The following is an 18,905-nucleotide window of genomic DNA, read 5'->3' as shown; positions in this document are numbered from 1 at the left end:
TTAAGTCCTATGTCAAGAGTAAGTTTTTTACTCATGCCCAAGTCAAGAGGGATGGGAAGGAAGAAGGTCAAACTGAGTGTTTCCTACCTGAAATTGGCTAGACAGGCTAATCGTGTTACTCAGAACCTTCACCTGCAAATATGTAGATTCTCCCCAGTCATCACTTCTACATTCTCTTAATAGTTCTGGATTTGCAAACTCATATACTTCAGCTGTCACTATTTGACAAAAGAACTAGAGAGATACTATTTAGCCATTTAAATATTGTTGTTATCTTCTAGAGCAAGACATTTACATTTTATTCTCTCTTGTCAAATCTTCTGTTCCCATCTCCCACTGGTTTTCTGTTGCCCAAGTCGTGTTTGCCTATACTTGGAGCCCCCAACACATCCTTTAGGCAAAGTGTTGACTAGGAGACTCTCCAAGGCTGTTTGTAGCTGCAGTAGATTAGAAAGTGGAAAAGGGGAATGTCATTGCTTCCTTCACACTACCCAGTGCAGCTGTCCAGGGAAGGCTGGAGAACACAGCTTTAGTCTGATCAACACGATCTTGTACCAGGGTTCTTATTTCAAAAGCTGTTCAGATGCTACCAAAGCCTCTAATTCTGACTCACCCCCAACCACTTTTAATCATTAGAAGACGCTTGGTAACATTGCTTATGTCACCCAGTCCCAATATTCCTGTCTCAAACATTTGCTTTTTGAGGGAATCTACTTCTTTTGAAACAGCCTTCAATAAAGCAATGTCTTATTATCAGATTTTCTTTTATTTTTTAAGCAGAGGTCTAGGCTTTGAACAATTACAGCTTGCTTACTTATTGAAATAATTACAAGCTGAGGAGCAAACAGTACAGTATTTCAATACTGTGACCCAGTCATTTACTTATAACACTTTGAAACGAATGTCAATGACCCATGAACATTACCACAATGAAGGGAAGTTTGAGTGTAAGAGAATGTAATTCACAAATTTTTGTTAATATGCTAAAAGGAAAAAAAAAAAAAACCAAACACCACAACCCAAACAACCAAACAACAAAACAGAGCAATTCCCATTAGGCAGATCAACATAAACACATAATTCAGATACCATTAGCAACAAATGAAAAAATAGTTACAATATCCCTTAAGACAACCTATACTTTTTCTTGGGATTTATTCATTTATTCAAGGCTTGAAGCAACCAGTTCTTTTGACGATTATCTTTTTTTTCTTAAATGCCAAGAAAGTTTTTACAATGCTATATATTACATGTAGAAAAAGCAGGTATTTCAGGTAAAAACAGGAGTGAAAGTATAGATGACAACATTAAAAATATGTCTACACTAACATTTCACTTCTTAAAAACAGCCAAATCTTTAAAATCATATCATTTAGTAGCGTTCATTCAGGAAAGAGAAAGAATATTATTATAAAGAGTTATACTATTTTTTGTAGTATAGTAAGTCTTTCCTAATAGTTTTTTTGACATTACAGTGCAGAACACGTCCTCCAAAGAAACTAGGTCATAACTAAATATCCAACAATTGAATTTGAAGAAAGTCTAAGCAAACAGTTACTATATTAATTTTCTCATACCACCCTTGGTAAGTGGTAGTATGCAAGTAGCTGCCACAGTCAAGAATAAAGCCTCGGTTTTCCCAACGCAGTGAATTATCCAGTTTAATTTCAGTGTAGAATATATTAGCATGAAGACAGTGGATTGAGCTTCTTTCATTCCTTTTCCTCATGGTATTCAGAAAGTAAATAAATCAGGTTATCACTCTCCCCAACTACATTAGCTTACGTACTTCACATGTATGAACAATACACTAATCTTCTCTTCATCTTATCTGCCGTCTGTTCTCCTGTTCGCTTTGGTTTTTCAAGAGGAGAACAGGAGATAGTATACTTACAAAATAGGCACTTTATAAGCTAATTATCTCTTCTAGGAGCAGATTTCAAACTATTACCTTTAAAAAACAAATACATTCAGTAAATTCAGACTGAAGAGTTCATAAGCAAACTGTGGAAACTTTGTGTTGGGTAGAAGAAACACGACCAACTACTTGTTAATGCAAGCAAAGTGGTTTAACTTTTACCACTATGCTCTTCCAAAAAACTACCCTGCAGCAGCAGCTGGCTACTTTTTTATCATTTAAAAGGACCAGCTGCAGTAGGTGCAACAGCACACTGAAAAAATCTGTTGGAATGTTGATGTTTAGAAATAAATTACAGTCTATGTGCAAGCAGCCCTTGCTAAAACAAGGTATCCTGCCTTGTGGAAAGCAGAACTTGTAGTCTGATCTCCCACAGATTTCAGTGAACAGCGGTAACCTCAACACCTTTCTGCTGCTGCCCATTATGAGCTCTCCTTTATTCCTCCACGACCAAAATATCCATTCTCCACATGATACTATTGTATCTTCCCTACTCTCTTAATTACCAAATCAGCAAGAGGTATCACATGCTAGGGTTTGTTCCAAGGTTTAGGTATGCTATCTGGTCAGTCAAAAACATGGCTCACTGGTGAACTGGCAGGCTAGAAAAAGAATAGGCAACTGTTGAGCTGATGAGTTGTCCATCTTCTTCCTCAGCACCAATTTTCTCCAAACTTATGCCAACTTAACATTTTGAGGGCTTTTGCCCATTGAGTGTGACTAAAAACAGCCTACAAATTGGGGGGAGGGTGCACAGGGGAAGAGCGATGGAGAACTGAAGGTGAACAGAGCAGGAGATCAAACTGTGTCAAAAAGCAACTCTTCCTCTCCTGCCAAAGCAATTTTTGTTTCCTGGCTGTGGCAAGCATTCATGTAAAAATTCTATTAGCTTTTACAACAAGGACTACCACAGGGCACGATGTCACCATATTTGACATACGATGAGAAAACAGACAAACTGGAGGCAGAGAACAAAACCCCAGCCAGTGCTGGTACAGCCAGGGAAATGCCTCGCCCATCTCTTAAGACTGGACATTTAATGCATACAGATGCAGACAAAGCAACTGCCTTCAAGTTTTTCCAAATGCCCTTCAAACTTTTTGTGTATTGAAGTTTTGTCTTTAACTTTCCTCTCTCCTGTAACAGCCATGTACAAAAATATGTTTATTTACAACTATTAAGCTTTATTTTTGAAACTGAACAGAAAAAAGGATTTCTCCCATAAACCTTCATTTACACTAGATATAAAGATTTTTCAGACATATACAGAGTTTTAAGATAGAAGTCTTAAAATTTCCTTAGTCTATATACAGTTGATTTCATAAGACTGGAGGTTTTTCAGTAATGCTCCTCCGTAAGCATTCAAGCTTTTATAAATAAACACTTTTTTTTTTCCCCCCTCCATCTGAAACAAATCCCTTTTGGAAAAGGAAAATAATTCTTCAACAACTGTTTGCATAAGACTGGTTAAACTTTCTCCTCCTTGTGTCTGAAAGGCATTGCTCAGCCCACGACAAGTTTCATGATGCCTAAGTAGCAGCAGTTCCAGCTGCTATCAAAGAGCCAAACTAATCCCCTTGCCTCCAAACCAGAAGACTCAGATTTGGAAAATTTTAAACCCAGTGTTTGTCATAGGCCACCGTGTTCACCTCCTCTGCAATATGTCCTGACCATCAAAAGATTTCAATGTACTTCAAAGATGCCAGTCATCACTTTTCTCTTCAAGAAATATTGTCTCCTTCTTCTGACACATCCTAGTTTACCTTTTAAGTAATAGCTAAATACATTGTTACAACATAAAGAAACTCATTAAGTTATTCAAAATACATTGAAGTATCTCTAGTAAATTATGTTATGTCGAGAACTCACATGCAAAGGAAAATACAAGACCTCACACCTTTTCTGAATACTCTCTGAGGATCAGCAAGGTAAAATGAACATTCTCAGTGAGCTGACTTTGAGGTAATTTTTTTTTCTGAAATACTTGAGTTACACTTAAAAAAGTGATGATTTTCTAAAAAAGGTTGAGCTTCATTCTCAGGCAGCCAGGTCTCAAAGATGTGTCAAACTAGAGATCAAAACCCCCAAATTACCAGCAATTTCTATTATTTTGACTTTTCAGATACATTTCTCCACTCCCATTCTTGAATCATTACCTCATCCTTCCAAACAAAAATTAATGATACACCCAACCACTCGTTACACACCCAAACAAATGGAAAGAATGGAGAAGTCACAAATTACGGAAAACTGTTAAGCTGGTATGCTACAACGGTAATTGATAAGAGCTCTTTTAAACGAACAATTAGCTAACACGTTACAAGTGACAGATACAGAAGCAAACACAATCTCTTAGAATAACGAGAAATTGTTCTTGTTTCTGCTCCACAGAAACAGACAGTAGAGCTCATCCCCACAGACGGAAGCGGTAATGAATCATAATTTCATTAGCCTCCACTACAAAAGATGGTTTGATTATAAGAATGTTGGTATCAAATATTTTTACAGCCTCAAAGTTGAAAATTTAGCTGTGAAGATCCCAAGGTCAAACATTTCATCTGGAAATCACTGCCTGACTTGCATGCTATTTAAGTCTGGGCTCTTCTGCATAGAGCGACAATAAAGAAAGCCTGCTCATTTTCAAAACCATCCCATTGTGGTTTCTTTGTTTAAAAACACTAGTGATCCAAACTAGTAGATTACTGCAAACTAGTGACCGCAACTCAGTGCTATTCAACTCTAGTGCATACAGCATGAGGTATGCTATAAAAAAATAAAAGGCACTGTTTTCCTGGCAGAAGCTGAGTTGTTTTATGAAGTTTACAACAGAGAGGAAAATGTGGTTAAAGAGTCCTTAGATGTCTTTCAAATATATGTAACACTCATGAAATATATAAAACCCATTGTTTCCGCCCTAAGAAGTTCTTAGTGTATTTGGGAAAGCACTATTTTGGGGGAAAAAAAGGGACAGTCATGATAGCCTAAACTGCATAAGAAAGCTTTGGTATAATCCAAAGCAAGAAAATTACATCTTATTGTACTTCTGTGAATCACATCACAGCTGAGATTGGGACAATTGGTTTCTTGCACACAGCAGATTTAAAGCATTAAGTGGTTGCAGAAGAGTGATTAGTTTTCCTGGACATGGAAAGACAAAATAAAAGATGTGATTTGACAACTCTGCAAAATCCAAAAGTAACTAAAAGAAACATGAGGAAGGAAGGCAAGAAAATAAATAACTTCTAGAAACAAGGGACTTGGTTTTCTGGGTTTTATATCGTTTCTTTTTTAAAGATTTAACAAATTCAATATGCAAGATTACTTGGTTTCTTTTTGGGTATTGGTTACCTTACATTTTTTAAAAATAACTACTGCAGATATAAAGTTCTGTGTTGGGTTTGCGTGGCAAGGTTTTGGTAGTGGGGGGGGCCTACAGGGGTGGCTTCTGTGAGAAGCTGCTAGAAGCTTCCCCTGTGTCTGACAGAGCCAATGCCAGCCAGCTCCAAGACAGACCCGCCCCTGGCCAAGGCCAAGCCAGTCAGCACCTCTGTGATAACATAGTTAAGAAAGAGAAAAAAAACAGTTAGAGAGAGCTTTTGCAGCCAGAGAGAGGAGTGAGAAGATGTAAGAAACTCTGCAGACACCAAGGTCAGTGCAGAAGGAGGGGAGGAGGTGCTCCAGGCACCAGAACAGAGATTCCCCTGCAGCCCATGGTGAAGACCATGGTGAAGCAGGCTGTCCCCCTGCAGCCCATGGAGGAAGGATGAGGGGGTGTAGAGATTCCACCTGCAGCCCATGGAGGACCCCACACCAGAGCAGGTGGAGGCACCTGAAGGAGGCTGTGGCCTGTGGGAAGCCCACACTGGAGCAAGCTCCTGGCAGGACCTGTTGCCCCATGGAGAGAGGAGCCCACGCCAGAGCAGGTTTGCTGGCAGGACTTGTGACCCCGTGGGGGACCCACGCTGGAGCAGTTTGCTCCTGAAGGTCTGCACCCCGTGGGAGAGACCCACGCTGGAGCAGTTCGTGAAGGACTGGAGCCCATGGGAAGGACTCACATTGGAGAAGTTCTTGAAGGACTGTCTCCCCTGAGAGGGACCCCACGCTGGAGCAGGGGAACGATGAGAGGAGTCCTCCCCCTGAAGATGAAGAAGCAGCAGAAACACCATGTGATGAACTGACCGTAACCCCCATTCCCTGTCCCCCTGTGCTGCTGGGGGGTGGGGGGGGAGGAGGTTGAAGCCAGGAATGAAGTTGACCCCAGGAAGATGGGAGGGGTGGGGGGAGGTGTTTTAAGATTTGGTTTTATTTCTCATTCCTCTTCTCTGTTTTGCTTGGTAATAAATTAGATGAATTTCCTCTCTAAGTTGGGTCTGTTTTGCTCGTGATGATTAGTGAGTGATCTCTCCCTGTCCTTATCTCGACCCACAAGCTTTTGGTTGTACTTTTTCTCCCCTGTCTAGAGAAGGAGGGGAGTGATAAAGTGGCTCTGGTGGGCAGCTGGCCCTCAGCCAGGGTCAACCCAGCACAAGTTCTTATGATTTAGAACTGCAGTGCAAAATTATATAGAGAGCCTGACAAGCATATTTTGATAGAGAAAAAAGGTTTATACTGGGTCTGCATACACAACGTGAACGTTGCTTTAAATGTTTTAATCAGTTCTGGTTACTCACTAGAGTCCCAGACTTGTTCATAATGTTTTTTAAACATCCTTTTTCTTTCTATGAGATGACACCATAATAGAATACTGGGAATAATATTATAAAATAATACTTGAATTCATAATACAAAAAAACCTTTCAACTTTTAACAACCGTACCATATGCCTTTTGAATATATAAGTTAAGGTTTTTCAGATGCTTTTGTCAGAGTAACTCTGATTCTGCTGTACTGCATTTAGCTATCCTTCTTCCAACCACACTTTGACAGGAGTTGATAGATTGTTTAATATTTTCTGCAAGAGTCTGTTAGCACTACTGGACAGTCACAGTACCAAATTTTGCCTCATTCTTTAACATTTTGTCCAACAAAGTAGTGTTTCAACTACAAACATACAAATTATTTTAGACTTGATGAAATATTAATGCAGCTCCCAGCAATTCAATGAATCTATTCACAGTCGAAAGTCAAATACAGATTTTACAGCACATAAAACCTGTAATGAACACTACGTTGTCTAAAGCTGTAACACCAATACTTTTTAAGCTCTCGGCATATCAGAGTTGTTTTAAAGGTTAGATTATTGACCATTTACTTTTGGAACTCTGCACAGCTGGAACAGTCCTTAAGACTGATGTTGATCTATACTCTTTGAAAATATCTTAGTCCAATGTTCATAAAACCCATGATGCCATATGTTTAAACCAATTTGAAGCTGAAAAAAACCCATTTTTGATGAGCATGCCATCTTACATAGCAGCAGCTGCCCCATTCTGTTCTGCTTTAGCAAGGAACTTGAGCTTTTATAAAGAATAAAGCATTCCTGTGCATCCTTCCCGTCACATTATTCTCCCTATTCACTTCAGCGCCCAAATAAACCACAGTAGAAGTTGAAGAAAAGGGACCACTGAACAGCTTGGAATTGTTTTCCCACAGCTATCTTAGACCACATTTCCAAAACGTTACCAGTCTGTTCTTTAAAGAGGACAGATACTTAGATAAAAGCTAAGTCTCAAGCAAACACACGTTTAACTTACTGGACTTTCCTATCCTATCTGTAACCCTTTTAATACATGAACAACATTGGAGCAAGGTGTAAGTTGTGGTAAGAACCTAAAAGGCCTTTCAAAGTTTGTGAGCAAATACAAAGAGTGTATAATTTTTAATCTGCATTAAGGCTCCTGAAAGTGGTACTGTATTTTCCTACTCCCTAAAGTTACTGAACCACTTTGTATTTTTCATGCTGTTTCTGAGACTCTCAGTTCAGGAAAATAAACTGCAAAAATCAATATTTAGAAATGTCAGCTTGAAAAAGGACTTCAATTTTATAACCTGCCTTTGCAAGCAGAGGGCCTTAAGGGGCAAGTTTCATTTTTCTTGAAATATATATTTCAAATAAATGTATTTAAACTGCAGTACCTCTGCTGCACTTTAGGAAGCTTAATATTTGTAGTATGATGTATACATGTCGTCACTATCTCCAGAATTTGAAAACTGGAAATAAAATAGGTTTACTAAACTGTTACTAATTTAAGTACCTATATTTCTTAAACTTTTGATCAGTAGGCCTGAAGAAAAAGTGCAAGAGTATATTGGAAAAGGGGTGAACAAACCCACAGACTGCTTGCAGGGGTGGGGTTTTTTTGCTATTCTAATTATACCTGTTATTCCAAGTATCTCTTTGGACAGGACTGCTCTGGTATCCTGTCTTCAACCATTTTTCGAAGATGAAGATAGGAGACATTCACTTCACTCACATGATACTGTAGACAGTAGAGTTTAAAACCACAAAGTGATCTTTAAAAGTTCTGTAGAAATGTGTCCTTAACTTTTTTACCACAGCTGCTAGCTCACAAACTGGACATTCAAAGTAGTTTTCCAATCAGCAGAAACTGAAGTAATTTCTTACCAGAAGTACTGTCTGGAGAAAATAATCAAAGGTGAATTTTGCATCTAGAATTAGGATTTCAACTTTTTTTCAAAGTGTATCAATTCCAATTACCCTGAGTACATAATGAACTGAAAATTAAATAAATCCATTAGTTTAATTTTAACTTAAATAAGTCCTTAAAGATACTTAAAAAATGCCCCATCAGTGAATGTTCTCTCTTCAATGTATTTAAGGCAGAAACATCATGAACAGGATATGCACTTAAGAGCCCAGATTATTCTTCACGCTAAATTATTCATAACGGTAATCAAACTGATGAATGTCACACATAGCGAAAGCACAACTCTGACCAGTGCTATTTTTTCATGTACAACTAATTTGCACTTGAACCATCTGAAGATTCAGAAGCCTATCGAACCTGTGGGTTGTTTTTGCTATTTTTTTTTCTTTTTTTAAAAGCATTACCTAGCATAGTTAAGAACTGACCACATGAAATTACATGTGCTTGTCACTCACTTTTGGCTGAGGTGGGAGACAGCTTTATGCTTGATCTTAGTCCTTGCTCATCCTGGCCACTCCATCTAAACTCATTTTAGAACACTGTTGTGGAGACATCTGATGAAGACCAGTACTAGATACCTCTTTCTCTTTATAGAGGTCCATGGTCATTTGATGCATTTTTTCGTTCTGCTTTTCAATCAGCTTCTTCATTCACACATGTAATGAGCACTTCTAAATCTCTCTCTATACACTGAGAATTGATTCCAACTCACTACCAATATTCCCATCCCCTGGTTTGTTTCTCACAGAATCCTCAAAATAAAAAAAATCCAAAATTTGTTTCCCTTTCCCTGGAAGAATCCTGGCATTATCACTTCCCCTTTAATTTTCAGTGTAATTCTGGTTATCATTCACAATTCGCACTAAAGCATTACTAGCATACAGACCGCAGGCTTAAATAGCATGGAAAAAGATAAGGTAACGATGACCGGTGGCTATAGAAAAGTAAACAGATTTGGATTCAAGTTGTTCAGGTTCTGCTGGCCTTCGTCACGTTGTGCCTTTAAAATGAGGCTAGTATTCCTGTCTCCTGTAGAGCCATTTAATGTGAGACATTTATGCACTGTGATATTATGATAATTCCTGTGGCTGACGGGAAGCATCAGCTGAAGATCTGGAATCTATACTGATGCACTGTGAAAAAAAAAAGGCAAAAGAACAGGATATACCCTCTTGCTTGCCTGTAACAAGTTTTCACAGGCAACTTGCCTGTTGAATATCACACCAATTCAATTGTTCTGCATAACTGCAATGACAAGCTTTGTCATATGACTTCATTTAAACATCAGGAATTCTCTTAGATGAAGAAATATTGGAACTCAACATGAAAATAGTACTGCAGCCCATTACAAAGAAATACTATTTGTACAAAAAACACTAAGTTTACCTACAGTAAGAAGTCCCACCAAATAAAAAAATCCTAGATATTTTATCACTTGCACAGCTTAACCAATATTAGCACTAGTGAAAAAAAGTAGACTTTCCAAAATATTTACAATATTAAACTGGCTTGCAATTTACAGGACAAAGTTTTAAAAAGCAAGGCGAACCTTATGGAACAAAAGAGCAGTTCACACATTCTGCCTCCAAAGGATGCTAATGCTCTTTCAGCTAGACAGCAGAACACTAAACTGGCTTATCTTTCGTATAAGTTTCTCAAAGTTGATACCAGCATGGCACAAGAAAAGAAAAAAAAAAAAGTATAAAACACTTCAAACACTTCCCTCCTTAACTAGGAATGAATTTCACAGCAGCTGTACATCATCTGGTCCCACCGTCTGAACTTCCACAGCAGCAAACGACTGCTGCTTTATACTGTTCTTCACTAGCAGTAACTTCTCAGAGAACACACACAAACACTGAGGACCATCAGATTATGCAGAATAGCAGTCCACAACACAACAGTGCTCATTACCCCTACCTGTATATCTCTCAAATGGTGGAAAAGATCCGGTAATAAAGGAAAAATACATGAGCTGAAACTGTCAGTGAGAGCTGCAGTGGTCATTGAACACTGATTCCAGTGAAAAGGCATCACTGCAAAGCTCTGACTATTGAGGATAACTTTTTAATTCCGCAGAAATCAAGCTGACCGGTCCAATACCAAAACCAAATACTTTGGTAAAAAAGAAAGTTTTGAAGCCACTTCGCAACCAAGTTCCATATCATAGTTACCTACCACTTAAAAGCAGAAGAGAAGAGGGAGAGGGAAAAAAAAAAAAAGTTGTGGATTTTGGGCTTTTGTTTGTTTTGTTTTTAATGATTGAAAATAAAGTCCTGGATCACAGAAGCAAGGGTGGTAAGTGACATCAAGACACAATCTAGGGAGGCTGCCTTTCCAAAGGTACCTTTTTCTTAACTGACCAGGTCTCCAAGCACATTTGCTTTCAGTGACAACTGAGGATATCAGCTAAACACACCTTTCTACCCTGACTGCTCAGTTCCATTTGCCCTTCAAAGACACGAGAAATCAAAGTCATATTTCTTACCGGAAACTACAAACCCCCTGCATAGACTAGGGCTTTAGAATTCAAATTATTTCTCTGTAGTGAATTATAACCAGACCTTTATGTGAACCTGATGGTAAGAACGCCTCAATGAGTTGGGAGTTACTGCAACACTACACGTGCAAGATGCGAGATATTTACGCGGTGCACAAAGTCACAAGCTTCTAATTTAGCGGAAAGTAAATGCCCCTTAAGAATCTTCATATTTCACAGTGTAAAACCATATTTAAACAATCAAAAAGTGAGTAATAGAGCAGTTAGACAGCTCTTTAATAGATTAGCTAAAAGTATATCAATTCCATTGATTTTATGATGGGCTGATTTCACATAATGGACTAAGCTTGCTAGAACGACAATAAAAAGGGGGAAAATGCTTCGCCAGAAATAGTGGAAGATGGTGTCAAAATGCTTTTGTGACAAGCATACAGTTAAAACATTTTATTTGGAGATGTTAAATTTAGAATACTACTTTCAAGAATAGATTTGGTGCTAAAAGTTGAGTAAAAGCCATGATTACAACACTGCGGATCTATTTTGCAGATTTCAGTTATATTTCAATTCAAGTATTTTGTTTTATTCCTAGCTAAGAAACAGGAAGCTTGGACTATGAATAAGTAGTCAAACTTCAACACGCCAAAAGGTTAAAACCAGGATGCTACGAAGATCCATAAAGCAAACAACATTTAAAGGCATTAATTCATGCTCTGGAAAAGAAAGTAGAAAAATTAACAGTTATGTAGGTTAGTCAAGTACAGAAGACCAAAAATGGAACCAACTGGGAGCTAATCAGCCATGATGTACAGGTAACACAGTGGCAGATAAAATTCAATGTTAATAAATGCAGAAGTGTCACTGAAAGTTAAAGACAGAATTATTAGTACGGTCAGCAACATTCTAAATTAAGTAGACCAAGTATCAACAAGAGGATTACAAGCATCCCTGTGGAACTCAAGGAAGATCTCTGTTCAATATGAGAGCAGAGCTGTTGAAAATTAAAAGTAGCAGGATTTAAAAGCAGCAGTGGCAAGGACTAGCAAAACTGTGGTGTCTTCTTATAAAACTAGTGCTTCATTATTAATCGTTACCTGAAAAAAGGCTGCTGCAGTATTAGATTAGGTGTCTGAAAAAACTTGTATAAAGAGAACTAGAAATTAATACTGTTAATACAAAGAATCACAAAGCCAGATATAAATAAGTAGACTAAACTACATAAACAGAAGGGAAATAATTTATACCTCAAAAATTATGTTCAGAGGTATGCTTTTTTGATACAATGGATAATTAAATATTCAAAGTAATTTCTGGTGCGCCTTTGTAATAACAAATCTGCCAATAGTCAAAGAAGGATAGAAAACTGGACTGAGATGAGGAACATCACATTTAAGGATCCAAGTCTACTTCTATTAAGTATTGGTGTAAGACACATCCGTAACAGCAGTATTCAACATCTGCTTCTTGTAACACATCTCATATCTGCCACAAGCTGTTCATCTAGATGAACTCCAAATAAGCTCCACTGCCACAATTTCAATGCTAAACTCACCATGTTGGCCCTGCAAGGGATACACACACCAAAAACATCACCTTCTGAACAAACTTTAAAAATCAAGATTCTGAGGAGCAACACTAGAATGCAAAACATACACTATAACTTGGCCTTAAGGACAGCACTACAGACCTTCCAGATTTTGGTTAATGATTTAAGACAAAGAAAAGAACTCCAAAATTCTTGGTATAGTGATTATTTTATAAGTATGAAACAGCACCATTCTCCAAAGCACCACTCCAACTGCTAAAAGGTGTTTTAATGTGTCTTATTAAAAAAAAAAAAACAACCAACCTATTTCAATTTGTAGGCCGGTCCTTTTCCTTGTAAGCATTGAAGGCTCCCAATACAGGTCAACTTGCATCTAGAGATGGTTACTTCCACCCAGAAGATGCTTAAAGAAACAGACTGGAGAAGGACTGCAGAGCCAAAGACCACACCATTTTGATCCTGTGAATCAAACTTTTGTGCCAGGTGGATAGCCCGAGACTTATCATGTGCCCCCCAAAAAAAAAAAAAAAAAAATTCACAAAATATAAAATGCAAAAATCTGTCAAGAATCTCTTGAACTAAACATAATGTAAATTGCATTCAAATGCTTTAAGAATGCTTTAAGTATTTGGAAGTACCCTATTTATAGGTGAGAGTTCCTGGAGCTACTTTTTGTTCTCATCCCAAAGACAAACATCACACTCCTTCTGTGACAGAATAAAGAAAAATATTTAACAAGTTTACAGATAATACATATTTTACCAACACATATGCAACAAAAAAAGGACAGCAGGGTACTATTTCACTAAAGCAGCAATTTGGCAATGAAATTTATTCTAAATTACCTCCATTCTTTCTCTGTATAGTTTATTCCTAACTCCAGTTTGAAATGATGGAAGGGTGAGGGGGGTGTGGAATTTTTCTGTAAAAGTGAAACAGTACCACCTCACCACTAGGATATGCAATGACTGTCACATGATATTTTTAAAACATTTCCATGACTTTCATTAGTGTCTTTGACACTAATAGAGCAATTTGAATTGCTCTATTCCTACAGGAACAAAGTATACGAGGAATAAGGCATCCTCATTCACACAGCTTACCATTCTGAAAAGCCAGGCAGCATCCAATAATAGTCCAAGCGTTATCATTATCACCTTGATCTCAAGGGTGGCTTGTATGTGATGTCCTTGCCAGGTATCATTTGTATCATTTTTCTGAAGATGACCATGCTGCCACAATCTCCCTCTCTACAATCATTTGAGGAACATTTATCTCTGATGTGCATTCATGTTTTACAGATAAGCCTGTAAAAATGCAGCAAATTCAAAGTGCTAGCAGTACCACTTAAAAAAGGCCAACATCCCAGTAGGACACGGACAAAATTCCAAGTCACAGAAAATGATGAAGCTGGCACTAGAAAATGAAATGCTTTTTCCAATATAAGCAATCCTTTGTATTTACAAGAAAAATTAGTTCTGTGGTGTTCCGAGCATTCAGAGTAGCATGATCTTCACTGCCTTTGCAAAGGAGCTAAGTTGAGAGTAGTAGTGTATAAAAATACATGGTTAGTTACATAGTTTTGGTTTGCACAGCTGTTGGCTATGTTCATTTACAGTTCATGTAGTGCCAACATCATTTATATAAACAGAAGAGGCTGGTTCACTCCTGTTCATCGCCATAAAAGTTCTCTCAGCAGCTGCTACACAAAAATCAGTTTCTATTTCAGTATCTCACCCTGTTAGCTTACAAAGTGGCAGGTTCTAGAGACTGCTAAAAACAAGTAGGACCAAAAGAAACTTGGCCGTACTTAATAATAAACTTAATAATAAACGGGGGAGGGAGGGGGGAAGGAAGCACGACACACACTTCTGCTTTCTTAGACTGGAAGGAGGTAATAACCCTCTGTTAACACGGGTAAAGTCACATGAAAACTAAGTTGCTTTAGGCAACTACTTGGAATGAGAGCCTTAGCTTCCCCGACCCTCTTCAGCTTTATGAATTAAAAGGAAATAAAATAAGGCTGATCCGGATTCCAGCAGATAAGAGAAACTCTAAAATATTAGTCACATGTTATGTAATAGCCATTAACTGATCGAACTTGATGTGACAGCGGTGCAGAGGCAGAGCCGGGGATGCTGCCCCGGCACTCCCCCCCGCACACACACACACACGCTCCCGGAGGCTGCTGACACAGAGCAGCTCCCCGACCCCTGGGAGCGGCAACAGAACGTTCCCCAGACCTCCCGCCCGTCCCTTCCCCCGGCAAGGAGCAACGTGGGGAGCCGCTAAAAGGCGGCACACAGGCTGCGTGTGCCCGTGTCGTGTGCCGTCCCCCCCCCCCCCCCCAGTCCCACCCGGCGGCTGCTCCCCGAGCAGGCACCGCGACGGGGCCGCCTCGCTCCTCCAGCTGCCCGGTGGGGAGGAAGCGGCAATCGGCCGAGGCGGCAGCTTCCCCGCCGGCGGCCGGAGTGGGGAGAAGCCCGGCGCTGCCTGAACTTGGCGCTTCCCTTTTCCCGAGCCCCTGCGCGGGGCGGGAGCGGGGGGAAAAGCGGAACCCGAGGCGCCCGGAGCCCGCACTCACCTCGGCCCTCTCTGTCGCTGCGGGGCGGCCGGCGGAGGGAGGGCGGCCGGCCGTTGGGGGGAGGCAACGGGCGCCGCCGGCCCCGCCGCTGCTGCGCCTGTCACCGGGCTCCCGGGGAGGAGAGTCCCGCAGGGTAAATCCTCCGGGCGGCGGCGGGGACGGGGACGAGCCGCACACCGCCCGCTCGTCGCGGCGGCCGCTGCCTCGCACCAAGTTGAGGCGCGGCCGCCGTTGCCGTTGCGCAGCCGGGCTGCCTACGGCGGCCGCTGCCGCTACAGCCACGGGGAACCGGCGCCTCCGCTCGCCGCTTCGCACCGCGGCCGGGGAAAGAGCGCCGCGCCGCCGCCGCCGCCGCCTCAGCCCCCCTCTTCCTGCGGCTGCCGGGAGCCGCGCTCCGGGCGCGGCGGCGCGGTCACACAGAGCTCCGCGGAGGAGCCGCCGCCTCCCTCAGCGCCTCAGAACCAGCAGCTGCGGCGCCCGCTCCGCATGCCCCGTCCTCCGCGCACCACCGCTGCTGCTGCTGCCGGTGGCGGCGCCCCGCCCGCTCTCCCGCGCGCGCCGCTGCCACCCGAGCTCTCCTCAGCGCCGCGTCCCCATCACCGGCGCGGGGGCGGCGGCGGCGGCCGGGGCGGGGGGGGGGGGGGCGGGAGCTGGGAAAGGGGCGGTGACCGCCCCGGCGCGCCGACACGTCCCCCGCGCCCCCTGGGCGGAGCCCGGGCGCCCCGCCCCCGCCGCTACCCCGGATGTGCAGGGGGCGCGCGTGCCCAGGGCGTCGGGGCGGCGGGCTCCGTTCCCGGCGCTGCCTGCCCTGGCACAGCAAAGCTGGCGGGGGCCGGTGCCCTCGGCCCCGCCTGTCCCCCGGGCTGCGGGGCGGCTGTTCGTTTTGTCCGGTACTAGTCAAGCGCGCGGGTGGGAGCGCCGCGTGCCGTCCTGAGGGGCAGGGCGTGCGGCACCTGGGCTCCCTGCGCGGTGCTGCGGCCCTTAACGCGCGGCTTGCTGTGGTGGCAGGGGGGCTGCAGGGCGTTAGCAGGTGTGCGCTGTTTTCCTGTGTCATCCCCGCTGCGCTGGCACCCGCGCATCCACTCTTAACGTACGCCTTAAAAGCGGGTCTGGTCTAGGACGTGCGAGAACTGCGTGACCTACCAAATTGTCCTTCCCCTGCTTTTTTTTTTGATGGGGGCCGCCACCGACAGCAGTTCCCAGCTCCTTGCTGGGCCACGGGTGGCTTTGGCGTCACTCGTGTACAGCCAACGTGGCGCGCCAGCAGCGATTTTAGGACCCGTCGTGGAAAGAAACGTTGCGCTGGGTCATTAGGCTGTAACAAGCCGCCTCTCATCAGTAGCCCCTGAGTGGGCCGTGGGTATGGGGCCCATTGCTGCATCAAGATGTTCGACATGTGCCCTATAACAATGTTTGTGTACTAAGATTATTTAATACAGATAGAAAATTACTTCGAAAAACCCACAAAATATATTTTGGCGCTTGAATTCTGGGAAGTGTTTTATCTTTCCCTACTCTTAAATTCAGGGTTTTTTTAAAGTTTGTAGATCAAAGCTTGTATGTCCTCCTTAAAAAAGTCTAACTAACTAGCAAAGTTTCAGTGAAGAAAACACAGGGTTTCCTCGATGAGTGAATCTTAGCCTCTGAAATAATGTATAACTAACTAAAGAGGTATTTGTTTACAGAACCCCAAAATCATGCTGTGCTCATTCTAAACATATTTAACAAGTTCCTTGGCAGAAACCCTGTATTCTAAACAGAATTTAAACGGGGGGAAAAAAAAAATGTGCAGACAAAATTAGGTGAGGGCTGAGCACTGCCATACTGATGCCCCACAATTTTGTGGGGAATTTTGCTGGTGCTTCCATTTATTTCTCTCTTTAAAGATCTTTCTGTTCAGACATTGACTGGTTCTAGTCCTTTACCTACCACGTGCTTAGAGCTGCCACTAGCCCTACAGTATTTTTATTTTCTCTAACCGTAAGATTGATTTTTTTTTTAATTCTCTTTGCCACATATGCAGGTGTTGCTCTTGCCTTCCTCAAAAGTAACTTAGGCCTTTTTTAAAGGCATTTAGGTTTCCCAAATGTTCATTTGGGATACTTTTTCTTCAGACAAGACCAGTGAGTTCAGAATCCTTCCATGCCCCACAGATCTGCTGAGGATGAGTACTTAGTTTGCTAGGTAGAGTGCATTCATGGCGCTCTGTATATTTTGCATATTTTGGCAGTGGTATACTTGCCTACTTTCGCAAGTGTTAAAGAAGATATTTCAAGCCCAGCCTCTTTAAGCAGGAGAGGGCAGGCAGCAGCACGGTGGTTGCACTTGGGCTGCAGCTGCCTGTTCTTTTGACTGGGGAGAGTCAAAAGTGGACGATGGATTCCTGAGGAGATATCTAGCCAGGGTAAGCTGAGGATTAGACTAAAAGTGGCTTTGACTAATGTTGACTGGAATAGTTTGAATAGAAAACATTTTGAAAAATGCTTAAAATTGTAGTCAGGTGACAGCATAAACATACATGTAAAAATACCGAGGTAGCCAAAGCATAAACAGCAGGACAAGGAGGCATTCTTTGCCCAGCGCAGGGCTCGCACATATGTTCACCTTCAGTGAGCTGAATGGGGTTCCTTGTGTGCTTAAACAACTTACATGTTTGAGCATTGCTGTATTGCTCAGCTGATACATTCATCAGGGACTCTGTCCTACGACAAGGCAGCTTCCCTGTCAGAGGTAACGCACACCACTGCAAGAACTATAGAGCTGCCTTCATTTAGCATTCTATAGGCTGGGGATTGAATACGTGTGTGTATGCACAGGCAGATAATATAAGAAGTCTCAGGCTTTCCTATGCCAAAACCCTGTGTTTTCAATTTACGCTGAAAAGTTTTATCAAGAACGATCTATTGTATGCAAGCAGCTTAACACTTGTTCCATTATGATTGATGATGCCGTAGGATGTATCCCAAATCCCTCTGGTGGAACGTCTTTATGACACCTCGATTATCTATTCTATTGCATTGCAACCGAGTCCAGGAAACTCACTTAGCAAAAATGTTATCAATTTCATGAAAAGAAGTCAGCGTGAGATGTCTAGATACAGCCAAAGACACTTTAAGAAGTGATAGGAGTTCACTAAACCATGTAGATAAAAAGATGTAACTTTGGAGTAAGTGTACATTCAAAACCAGTCTATAACTACTAAGTTTATGGCATTTGTATTGAGAGGTATATCGAGATTCAGGTTTATGGATTGTGGAGCATTACTAAGTCAACTTTGTAAAATTATTGTACATCTTCAAGTCACAAGAACAAATAGATTTTAAAAATCTTTGTGATGGCTTGTAGTTATAGTTAATGCTATCCTGATTTTGTGAAACTCTCGAATTCTTCTAACATACATACTAAAGAATGCCTGGGGGGGTGATGGTGAAAAGGATTTTTCTTGCTTTGGTTGCATGTTTGTCCGAGCTGTGCCACTCCTCTGATGTGCCCAGAACCCCACAAAGTACCAGGTCTGGGGCAAACAGCTAGTACAGTGCAGAGGGGGACCCCCGTGCCGTTTGTACTGCCGCAGGCACTAACGGGCGCAGATTCCTATGCGTGCCGCCCACCTACAGCTGCAGAGAGGTGAAGGGACCAAGCCCAATGCCAAAGCTGCCAGGCTCAGGGCAGACGAGGAATTGAAGTTCAGGCTACCTGCAAGGAAAACAGAGGTACCAGGGGCCAGATCCCACAGACGGGGTATGTGTACC

At 42.0% G+C, this 18,905-nt stretch overlaps 1 protein-coding gene across 3 annotated transcripts in view; it reads right to left on the bottom strand.

The window, feature by feature from the left end:
• GALNT1 (polypeptide N-acetylgalactosaminyltransferase 1) overlaps positions 1-15,786 on the bottom strand; it is a 90,789-nt gene extending 75,003 nt beyond the window's left edge. The window contains exon 1 of one of the 3 annotated variants that reach the window (XM_075744696.1): positions 15,154-15,786. The gene's annotated coding sequence lies outside the window, so the exon portion shown is untranslated. The remainder of the gene's footprint in view (positions 1-15,153) is intronic. The other 2 variants (XM_075744697.1, XM_075744698.1) reach the window with 2 other exon arrangements.
• Positions 15,787-18,905: the final 3,119 nt, after the last annotated feature.

This window comes from Balearica regulorum, chromosome 2 (assembly GCF_011004875.1).
Source record: "Balearica regulorum gibbericeps isolate bBalReg1 chromosome 2, bBalReg1.pri, whole genome shotgun sequence".
In the NCBI taxonomy this organism is placed as follows: domain Eukaryota; kingdom Metazoa; phylum Chordata; class Aves; order Gruiformes; family Gruidae; genus Balearica; species Balearica regulorum.
The sequence above is the reverse complement of the archived record's forward strand: the minus strand, read 5'-3'. Positions and strand labels throughout refer to the sequence as shown.